The 11,338-nt window shown below is 38.2% G+C and overlaps 1 long non-coding RNA gene across 1 annotated transcript; it reads left to right on the forward strand.

The window, feature by feature from the left end:
* The first annotated feature begins 226 nt into the window (after window positions 1-226).
* Window positions 227-5,867, forward strand: LOC135170531 (uncharacterized). Its single transcript, XR_010300396.1, has 4 exons — window positions 227-346; window positions 413-552; window positions 2,307-2,381; window positions 4,225-5,867. It is a non-coding gene; the product is annotated as an uncharacterized LOC135170531 (long non-coding RNA).
* Window positions 5,868-11,338: the final 5,471 nt, after the last annotated feature.

Below are 11,338 nucleotides of genomic sequence, written 5' to 3' on the forward strand. Positions count from 1 at the left end.
TGTGGCGATCAGTAATAATCGCAGGGAAATTAGAGTATTCGTTGGAGTCACCCCATTACCACATTGATAATCAAAATTTGGTAATTAAGGGGTGATAATTGAGAGTCACTCTCATTATGTGACAATATTAAGTCTAAAATGATATTATCAAGGATTTATCATCTCCTGTGATGGGATTAAATCATCCCAAAACGTTTATCCGCCATTTCTGTATTCAATGTTGTAGAGGCAGCCACAAGATGGCGGCACAATCGTTTGTCGCCCTGATGAGATGGCAACAGGTGTTGTACCCTCTCATTACGTCCCGCGTCCCTGAATTGGGGCGAATGACTCCACACACCACATCGTGAGTATTTAGTTTGTTTAATCCGTTAAATGATATTTTATTCGAAGTGTTTTCGTCATTTATAAGGTGTTGAGTGTACACATCAGTGTGAGGACTATTCATGAGAGAAATCATGGCGTCACTGTCTGTGGTAATCACTGATCATCGCAGGGAGATCAGAGTAATCGTTGGAGTCCCACGATTTTCACTTCGGTCATCAAATGTGGGTAAGTGGTGATTATTGCACGTCACTTTTATTATTTCACTATATGAAGGACAAAATGTCCTTCTTACAGATCTATTATCTGTTATAAATTAATTAAAGCGTCGAAAATTTTTCCCTGTAACATGTTCACTCAATATTTTGAAAACAATCGTAAGGTCACTGTACCATAGTTTGACTCTCTAATGAGATCACCACAGGGGTTCTAACCTTCATTCCATCTCCTGTCCCTCATATTGTTGTCAATAAATCCTCAACAACATTGAGACTCTAATTTGTTAGGTGGATCAGTGCATTTGGTGAAGTACTCGTTATAATTAGTAGTGGAATAATTAGTAATAGATGGAGGAACATTAGTTTGAAGATGCCAAAGACAGTGAAGCGATAATGAGTGAAGAACAACAACAGACTACAAATCTGTTGAATTCTTAACATTATGGCAGATGGAACCATTGCCAAAAATGTTCCACAACTCTTTTAGTGATATTTTGTCATTTATCAGAGGTTGAGTGCATGTTAAAGGGAATTATTTTTGTGTTATTTGATGCGGTCATAGGACGTAATAAAATAGTGGGAAAATTGATTTCTCATCGATTTTATCATGGGAAATCGAATATACTACATTCAATTATCATAAAATATACTCGATTTTATTTTATTGTCTCTCGTGGAGGTTATGGTACACTTTTATGCTACGGTAGATTAATACGGTAGATCAATACACTTGTATGCTACGTCTGTATTGACGATTTATTGAAAAATGAACTATTTATAACATTCAATGTTCAACGTAAATGAAAAAATACAAACTGTCGTGGGATAATTAATGAGTGTGAACCATGAAAAATTCATTTTGTTGCGTTCTCAGGCGAATCGGAAATTTTATAAATTATTGAACCAGAAATTAAATTCACACAACAACATTGAGAACTCAGATGACATTCTGATTGAAGTTTTATAATTCCTGATTTTTAATAGCGACCTGTCGACGATTCTAAATAAATAAAAATTGATAGACGCGGGAAAATATGAAGGAGTAATATCCGGTTGTGGCGTACTTGAGTGCGGAAGCACCTAAAATTATTTCGATTGGGCTTTTTGGCTTAAACATCCTCCGGTTGAGTTTATTTTTGGTAGCTCGTTTCGCACACTCGCGTACCTATTATTGGTCAGTTGAATGCGACTGCTATCATTGGGGACCGGATATGTGATGCTCCCGGGATCAATATCAAAACTGATATTTTAATATCAATTGAATTTAAGATCGCATGGCAACAAAAGCAATTAAATCATGACCTATTTAATTTTTAGCCAGAATATATGCGCAATTTTTAAATATCAATAAACAATTTTTTTTATTATGAAAAATATATTCTAAAAAATATTAGTTCGTAGAAATAATTCCAAAACCATTGTTCAATTTTTTTTATTTTTCTAATTCAGCAGCGAAATGACTCACTTTTGACTATCGATCAGTTTTCAATGAATATCTCGGAATCTAACGAAGATAGCGAAATTATTATAATAACCTTTTTTATAGAGTGAACTGAGTACTACAATAAATGTAAGAACAAAAAATTCGCTATCTCTCTTCGATTCGGAGATATCGCTCAAAAACTCGACTGGAAAATAAGTCAACTTATTGAGTGTCACCACTTCGCTACTGAATCGTCATAATTCCGTCAAAAATGGCGATCAAACATTATTTAAAATCTAGAAATTGATTTTTATACCTAATCCACTTTTTTTTGTCTACAGGATATTTCAATTCGGGATAGTAGTGCCTGCATCAGGTGTTAACGGAAAAATTATACTTCGATGGCTGGAAATGAGGTACGTCATCCCGGGATTCCCGGAAAAATTATCCTGTTTTTTTATTTATCCATCTGTCGTGTCTTATCTGCGTTGACGTCAGACTTCGATATTCCTCGCGATTACCTATGGAATTACTAGTCGCTCTGTGATATTTTTTTTATTATTGTGTGAAATTGATTCTGGTGAATTTCCATGCAGCAAACTTTTTCTCCGCAGTATTATCGCAGTATTTGACCTAGGTTAGTGCTTCCCCCAGAAACATTTTACCCCCGTGAACTACCCCCCATCGATCAGCTCGGAAGATTTCCGCGAATTATGTGCACATGTGAGGGCGAGGAAATGAACTCTTAAAAATAAATTTTTCACACATTTTTTTCTCGAACTAGATCGATTCAATGCAATAAATCTCTTCAGGGGAATGAAATTAATAATAATAATAATAATTTTCTGATGGGACGAAAACGTCTGATTAAAATCAAAATTTATATGAATACACTGAGAAAAATAACGAGTAAAAATCAAAGAAATATTGCTTTTAAAACAGTTTGAAAATAATATTTTATCGAATTAACACAAATTTGTTTATTTAAGTCTATTATTATCCATTTCCAGAAATTTATTGTTTTGAAATATTAAAAATTCTATCGAAATGGAAAATAATTGATTTCTTTGTAAAAAAAATTTACAAAGAACTGATTTACTCGTTTTTTTGTTCAGTGTAGGGTAATATTTATCACAAATATGTCTCCGTTCGTTCTCTAAAAAGTTTATTCTATTCACACGTTTATTTAGTATCAAGAGTTTTGGGAAATTCCAACAATCTTTTTTATCTCATTCGTCCAAACGTCTAAAAACCGAAAAAATTGTTCCCCGTGAACCGCAAATTGCCTCGAAACCTGGTGATTAAAACGGTAAAAATTCGTCAAACAATTTTCACAAAAATGCAATCCCCGCCGACAAGGAAAACCAGGAAATGCGCACCTGAAATCACTGATGAGCTTTATAATCGCGTGTTTTCCATGTTTCCCTCGTTAATAGGAATTGCACGACTCTCAGCCGATGATCGCATTCCCTCTTAATACTTCAGTGAATACCGCGATGTGGTCACGTATGTCATAGAGCCGCCTCTGGAACATACAACCGGGAGCGTTGCCTGCAGGTGAACACTTGTCATTCTTCGTCTCCTTTTTTTGTTTCTATAACTTCCGGTCGACGATCTGAAATGACATCATGGCTCGAGAATACACTTTTTCTTTTAGTAAAAATGATTTCGCGGGCGAAGGGTCACGAGGGTCAAATACTCTGACGAATTGTACCCAAACGATGAACAATTATTCTACTAATTAACTCCTGGGGGGGGAAGTTTTGGTAAAAATTAATCTTCCGTTTGGTGTGAGTCGATCTTCGGAAATTTTTGAGACAGCAAAATCGAATTTTATTTTCAAAAAAATCAATATTCGCAATATTTATAAAACCTAAAGGTCAGTTCCTCTGATTTTTCAAAAATAATGTTTTTATTTAAAAAGAAAACTTAAGAACTATTTATTTATAATTAGATACCATATGAGAAATGAGTATATAAAGAATTAATGGTTTTAATTCGCGTGAAAAGTTATTATCTGCCAAAGATCTTCCAGAATTCTTCAGAAGAATCCTCGAAAGATCTTCGAATGTAAATATTTTTTCCAAAGGCATTCCGACTTTAACATTGCAAAATATTCTTATAAAAACTCTCTTTCTAAACCATCTCCACCCGAAAATTGGTCTTCCCATAATTCTCCTGAAGATGTCTGAAAGATCTTCAACAAATTCTAGCGGCTGTTTTTTAAAATTTATTTGCAATTACATATTTTCGTTCCAGAAGTTTTGGATTGGGATCTTCGTCCATTGGATGCATATTCTTAAATATTTCCACTGGGTATTCAAACCTAGAATCATAAAGTCCCATTTCCTCTCCTTCCATTGCGCCAATAATCTCAAATGCCCATCCCATCAATATCCAATTGTTGAGGCTTTATCCATAACCAAGAAGGACTCGGTTCATCAATTGTCTTCGCAGTAGCACAACATCTCCAAGCGATAATAACAGTGATCAATCGATTTGGGTCAACGATTTGTCATCAGGTGCACATGCACGAGAGGAAATATCATAGACATTTCGATTCTTCCTCCAATCAATGGAAGAGTGGGCGGCGGTGCAACAAAAGGAGGTGGCCGCATTGGCAAAAGTCAATCAGTAGCTCCGAGGGGAACAATTACTCGGCCGAGTGAACGTAGCTGATGATACGATGTTGGTAGATGTGAATTGTTGGTGGATCTAGTGTCGGTTGAAGACGAGCAGAAGCTTTACGAGCCGCAAGATGACAGGGCGCAATATCACCATCTTCACCACTTCCGGCTATTCTGGCTTTTGCGACTCCTCATTTAGCTTTCAGCCTTTTTATCTAGTTCATTTGACGTTATGAAAGTGCATAACCCTTGATATTTCACATCCTACTTCTTGCAGAGTATTCGCTTCTACTTGTGAAGAGTTTCATTTGGTGAAGATGGAAATTATTGAATCGGAATTTTTGGAGTGCGATGGGGGGTAGAAAAGTTTTTGTCGTTTGAAGATCAGAAATATTCGGAGTAATTATCGAAGTTCTTCGAAAGATATTTCTGGTGATCCCGAAAGATTCTTCGGAAGATCTTCGAAATTTTTGGGGAAAGATGTGGTCGGAAGAGAGATTTTTAAGAGTTTTGTGAAGCGAAATTTGGAAGATCTTCAGCAAAAAATATTGTCCCGAAAATCTTCCAAAGAATTTTTTTCGGTCACCGGGGAGATCCGAAGATCTTTCGATGATTCTTCTGGAGAATTTTAGAAGATCTTCGGCTGGTTTGGGGGATTCGAAGCTGGATTTTTTGCGAAGATCTTTTGATGATCCCCTGAGAGATCTTCCGCAGACAATTTTTCGTCGTGGGCTCTTCGACCTCACGACTCGTCGGACTGAAAATCGTGTAAAAAAATTCTGTCAGTTGAAGATCTTTCATAAATCTTCAGAAAAATCATCGAAAAGTATTCACAAGATCTGGCAGATCCCCTAAAAAGATCGGTGGCCCCTAAATATTCCTTCGAAGATCATCGAAAATTAATTTTCTGCCAAAGATCTTCCAGAATTCCATAGATCTTCCATAGAAAATTCACTCTCTGCCACAGATCTTCCAAAATTCTTCAGAAGAATCATCGAAACACCTTCGAAAGATGTCTGTTGTCACCTAAAAAAATTCATCCAAAGATTTTAGGTGACAATATTTGTCTCTGAAGAGCTTCTCCATTTCCCTTCAAAAACTCTTCTTCAAAAACTCTCTTCAATACATTTCTCCGCACAAAAATTGTTTTCAATCTCCAATTAATGCAAATTCATTAACACTCGGCTATTGACACAACAAATCCACCGACAAATCATGTTAACGAGACAACATACTCCCGACATAATCCCGGACATCTTCGTCAGCTCATCGACATCCGGGGGAAGGGGTGGTGGTGAGGGGGTGGGGGAGGGGAGGAGGAAAGAAGCCGTCTCACTCATATTAATTGCCACCACTTGTCTCATGTCAATGAATGGCCAGCCAATTAAAAACTGAGAAAAAATCGAAAATCCGAACAATTTTCAATTTTTATGACTATTATATCAATTAGCCGGACATCATTAGGATAACCAGCAAGAAAGTAGTGGACACACACGTGTTGCAAATCATCATTCCGCGGGATGCAGAAAAACCGTATAGATATGTCATAAAAAGATGATGGAAGAAGGGGGAGGTTGGGGGGAGAGTCGTTAGTTCAGGAAAGCCGAAGATTTTTGCTTTGGCATCTCAGCTGCGGAGACAAATTACCAACTTGTAGCAACACGATTTTATAAAGCGGAAAAGAGACTTGACTTTTACATTTCAACTGGATTGCAATTGCATTAAATATATGATGGAGAGAGTAAATTTATTTGCAACGAAATTATTTATTATATTCAGTATGAGAATTACGCAACATTTTTCGAGTTAAAAATGAGTTTTTTGAATGGTGTTGAGACATTGGAAGAAGTTGATGGAGATGATTTTGAAGAGATTTTGGAGACCCAGAGGGATCGTCCGAAGAGTTTTCCAGAGACAATTTATTTTTCGAGTATTTGAGAAAGATTTTAGAAAGAATTTTTTCAAGAAAAAATGAGGTTTTGAAAATCCTCAAAGAAAAAATGAGGTTTTGAAAATATTGAAGTGGATTTTGGTTCTGAAGATCTTATAAAAAATCAACTGGTTGTGAAGGAATTGGTCTTCTGGAGATGTTTTTGAGTTATGAAAAAGTTGTTGCGAATAATTTTTGGAAAATTCTTTCATAGATTTCTCGAAAAAGTGTCTTATGAATGTGATAATTGATAATTATGCAGATATGTACCAATATATTCTATGGATTATATATTTTTAACTTTATGGTACTATATCTACTTTATATTATAATTAGTAACAATCAAATTGTCGATCATAATTGCTCGCCATGTTCAAAGTTAACTGTAAATAACTACTTGATCTTGTGCGATCGCATTTCATTCTTTAGACGAAGAATTACAACCGAGAAAGCGACGAGTGGTCAGTGGGCCCATTGGAAAGCCCTTTTTTGGGGACATCCCGCAGCTCTACTACTCTCGTAACGTTCGTTTTTCCAATCGTCGCGTAAAAATTTGAACACCAAACGCCCAAAGTATTTTTCTTTACCCACTCAAAACTGGAAACCTTCAGTCACAATGATGAATGGAGCCATGAATGGTGTCGTTCACATCGAGAGTTTCACTCGAAAACAATTGACTCGAAAATGTCCAGTATATTCTCCTCTTTTCAAGAACAAATGCTATTGTCCTTCTGGCGCCTTGAAGATCGTCTCACGAATTTCCGTCTGAGAAAAACTTGAATCATCCGGTGAAATATTCCCCCTCAAAACCTCCGACAACCCCTGACCATTCAACATGACTTACCTGTGCACGCAGTCAAAAAAAGTGGAATTTCCCCCTGAGGGAAAAATTCCTGATAAATTACGTAACTATTCCGTAATATTCCAGTCAAAATAGTATTCGGTAATAATTACGGAACAGTTACGTACATTTTTTCACTGAACGTTTCACACTTTTTGTGGAACGTTGTGAAATTTTTCCGGAAATTTCACTGAAAAAGTCCGTAACTATTCCGTCATTTTTACCGAATATTGTTGTGACCGGCAGATTACGGGACAGATAGGGAATTTTTAAAGAATTTTTCTCTCCGTCGACGGACTTGAACAGTCATTTTTAAACCAGTGCTAGTGAGGGTGACATAAATCCAGACCAAACGTGCTAAATTAACTATTATTTAGCCCACTATGGATTCGCATATTTTTTAATCATCTAGCTTTGGCCAATAATTGCCCCACTATGCATTTACCGACCCTCGAACTTCGAGCCTCGGCTGATATTTAGCTCACTATGGATTTGCCACTCCTGGATTCGCTAGTTTCGGCTAATATTTGGATCACTATGCGGTCGCTGATTGCTGATTCAGCCGGTCTCGATTAATATGTGACCCACTATGGATTTGCCGACACGTAATTATCTAGATTCGGCTAACATTCACCCTACTATGAATTGGCCAACGTTTGATTCTACTATCCTCGACTATTATCGAGACTACTATGAACGGGTCTCGATTCACCTATAGCCTCGCCTCACATTTAGCCCACTATGAACTTGCTAATTGGCGATTAACTAGTTTAGGTTAATATTCGGTTGGCTGTGCATTCGCTTACTATCGATGACCCCAGCCTCGGTTAATAGTGAGTTAACTATGAACTCGCTGACACTTAATTCAACTGGTCTCGCCCACTATTTCTCCTACTATAGACTGTCGAACTCCCCATCAACTACCTCCGTATAATATTCACCTAACTATGCCCTCGCCCATCACCGATTACCCGAACTTCGGCTACAATTCAACTACTATGAATTTACCGCCCCTCCATTTAACTAACCTCGCCCACTATGTACCCTACTATGAACTCGCATCGATCCAACTACCGTCGGCCAATACTCGGCTTTAATACCTCCTCCTCTATCCTTTCGAAAAAAAATCATCTAACTATTACATATTTTTTTCTAAACCCCTACATCACTTTTATCTAATAGTTACTAAATTTGATTGACCGATCCTCGCAATCCTAGAAACCCTTACCGAACTGTCACGACATTTATCCTCAATATTCCCTAATTTTCCCTCAACTTTAGCTCACGCGGCCCAAAATTAATCCAAAAATGACTAAAAATTATTGTCTTCTGGAAATTAATTCCATTATCAGAATTACATACCTTTTCTTATCACTTCATGCGCTGCATTAGTGATCGATACTTTGAAAGCATTTAATCGCTCATTGGCCTGCAATATTGAAATTCATGATGGCGGAGTTGTTCGCTATTGGTCGGGGACTCTTTTTGCTCCGGGAATCTAGGGGGCGGAGATCTTGCCGGCCCCAAAGACTGGGTCCGTGGAGGGGGAAGGGGGGGGGAGGGGGACGAGAGAAGTGGAAGGGAGAAAGGTAACGCCGGGCGAGGAAGGAGGTCGCAATGGACAATGACAAAAAGTCCCATAATCAGTAAATAAAATAATATAAAATACATATGCGTGAGAAATCGAATGAGATCGGGGGGTAGGGTGATGTTGGTGGCTATGAGAAACATATCATTAGGTGGTAGCTTGTTAGACGCACGATTTGTAGATAATCGCTGGTATTACAACACGCTACCATTATTAACCCCTTCTTGGTCTGTTCTACTCTGTACCTCCCAGTTTTCGCGATCCAAGACATAAATCATTATTCATAATGAGCCGACGAGGGACGATAAGAAAAAAAAAAAAACTGGGATCAAGGCGGTGCCCTGTGTCGCCGAGTGGTCTCGGATGAATAATGTGTAAGAGATTTGTAATTTCTTACCTCCGTGGAAACCGAAAAATTCACTGGCCATCCGGGATGACCGGATATCGTAATAGGCGAGGATGAGGGATTTTTCGTATCCTTCGACCGCAATTTCTTGGGTGGAATTGTGGATCTATTTGATTGGGTTGTTTGAGTCGTGTGAAGTCACACGAATATTTTTTTTTTATTCTAATAGGAGGGGGGGGGGAGAGTGAAAATATTCAATAAAAATTACGGGAAAGTTTCGTAATTTTTGGGTGAGAAGAAACGTCGGATAAACATTACGGAGGAGTCGGTAAAAATTATGTAATTCGTTGGAGAGCCTTTGCAGAGCGATTCGTATTTTTGACGGATCCTTATTCCGTCATTTTTAACGGATCTTCACTGTCGTTTGGAGATGGCGGAACTTGAATGTAGTTTTTATTGGATTTTTACGTTCTGCGCCCGAGTAGAATAATTAATGTCTATCAAAGATCTTCTAGAGATCTTCAGAAGAATCATCGACTGATCTTCAGAAGGTCTGCTTCGTCTTCGAGAACGAAACGACCAAAGATTTCACACTCTAGACCCATTTAACAAAAGTCCCTTGTTTATTCATTCCTTTCTGGTTCTATTTATTAAAATCATTCCAAACATTTTGGTACTGTTCAAATAAAAACTATAAAAACTATAACATACTGAGATGGACTGAAAACAACTATAGACAGACCATTCATTTTTGTCCACACATATCAAGTATTCTCAATAAACCCATAGAAAAATCTCTTTTTTTTTCAATATTTTCATGGAAACTCGAATGATCTAGAATCAGCTAAAACATATTCTCCAATTAATTATGTATTTTAAATGGGATAATGGTTCAATAATCAAACGTGTGAATTCCGTTTTATATCTTTCATTTTATACGCTGGAAAGGCACCACCGCTCTCCTTCGTTTCCTTAAATGAACTAACTAATAGACTAAAGGGATACCACACCCTGGACCTGATGACTCTCATCAACAATCCTCCCACTCATGCACCTCTCTATACATTCAGAAACCAGAGCATACACATCACTTATTATTTATTATAAAATTATTTCTCATAAAATTATTTCTCATAAAAATATTTTTCACTCTCAGGTGGAAACACCAGAATAAAAAAAAAACTTATCATCCAAAGATCCATTCATTCCATTCGAAAATTAATTTTGATCAAACATTCGAAACGTAAACTCCAACACTACGAAATATCTTTGATTTGAGTATTTTTTTGTCCATTCAACCCCTTTCCGACCTTTACACAATTCCCTCCCTTCCGTCCTTTACATAATTTCCCTCGATGAGGATCACTCGTCCAACAGCGCATGACCTCCAGTAGAAAAAACCCTCTCCATTACATTGTAAGACCGCACACGTCGGCAAAACAGGCATTACAATGGTAATTGTAGCGGCAACTACCACAGAGAGACAGAGAGTGAGTGAGTGAAATATACACGAGTGACATTTGCACCGAAGAAGGCAGTTGAATGGGGCGACAAAGAGGTACAGGGAGCATCACCCGGTGGAGGAGATTGAAAGAAGTCGAAAGATGAATGTCAACTTGAGGGAAAAGGTATCGTTGCAAAGAAATAAGAAACAAAGAGGGGAGAGAATGGGATACCGAGCGTCGGGGGAGTGACGGAGAGGACGAGGCAGATGAGGGAGCCCTCGAAGGATCGAATGTATCCACAGGAGGCTGACTGGGATGGGACAGCGGTGGTACAGGAGCACGAGTGTCCTCACTACCAGTTGTGAGGGCCCGTTTGTCGGACATACCTTGGGGCCACCCTGGCGTCTAATTGCGTGTAATGCACAGTGGACAGGCCACTTGTGCCGCCAGAGGAGGATAACGAAAAAGCCAGGAGGTCGTAGCCAGTTTACTGGGAGCAAAACCAACTATCGGAGGAACGCGGTGTTATGTCCGGCACGCTTGGACCCACACGACGATCAAGGGGGTGGTGGATAGGGGATCTACCGGAACGGATT

This window comes from Diachasmimorpha longicaudata, chromosome 17, assembly GCF_034640455.1.
Source record: "Diachasmimorpha longicaudata isolate KC_UGA_2023 chromosome 17, iyDiaLong2, whole genome shotgun sequence".
NCBI classification, from domain to species: domain Eukaryota; kingdom Metazoa; phylum Arthropoda; class Insecta; order Hymenoptera; family Braconidae; genus Diachasmimorpha; species Diachasmimorpha longicaudata.